This window comes from Sinocyclocheilus anshuiensis, unplaced genomic scaffold (genome assembly GCF_001515605.1).
Source record: "Sinocyclocheilus anshuiensis isolate Anshui unplaced genomic scaffold, SAMN03320099.WGS_v1.1 scaffold2218, whole genome shotgun sequence".
NCBI lineage: Eukaryota > Metazoa > Chordata > Actinopteri > Cypriniformes > Cyprinidae > Sinocyclocheilus > Sinocyclocheilus anshuiensis.
The window spans coordinates 192,434-192,822 of NW_015558568.1; the positions used below are offsets into that span (position 1 = coordinate 192,434).

A 389-nucleotide genomic window follows, 5' to 3' on the forward strand; every position below is an offset into this window, starting at 1 on the left:
CTGGGGGTCGGGAGCTAGCGAACAGGGGGGCTGTGGGTTCCTTTCCCTGGGGAAGACCTCATCAAACTGCCTTCTTCTTCCTCCTCGTTCCCTGAGGATCGGAGTGAGGTTGAGGAGCTGGCTGGACCGCCTGAGCTGTTGCAGGTGGATCGTTCTTCCTTGGCCTGGCAGTTTTCTGTTCTGGGACTCCGCTGTGACCCGCTGCATTCACATTCGATCTCTGCCGTCTAGGAATGCGATAGCTGGGGGGTGGGCGGGCCGTAACTTGTGCGAAGGTCTGCCGAGGTGGCGGAGGGGGTGCAGTCTGTGCCTTTCTAGCTGCAGAGCTGCAAAGCCTCATCATCCCTCTTCTTTTCCTCGCATCTCTTTTGCATCAGTGCCAGAGCCGA

General features: G+C 58.9%; 1 protein-coding gene across 1 annotated transcript in view; it reads right to left on the reverse strand.

Annotated features, from left to right (window-relative positions):
- Positions 1-389, reverse strand: part of pcp4a (Purkinje cell protein 4a) — a 22,797-nt gene that overhangs the window by 6,851 nt on the left and 15,557 nt on the right. The window lies entirely within an intron of this gene.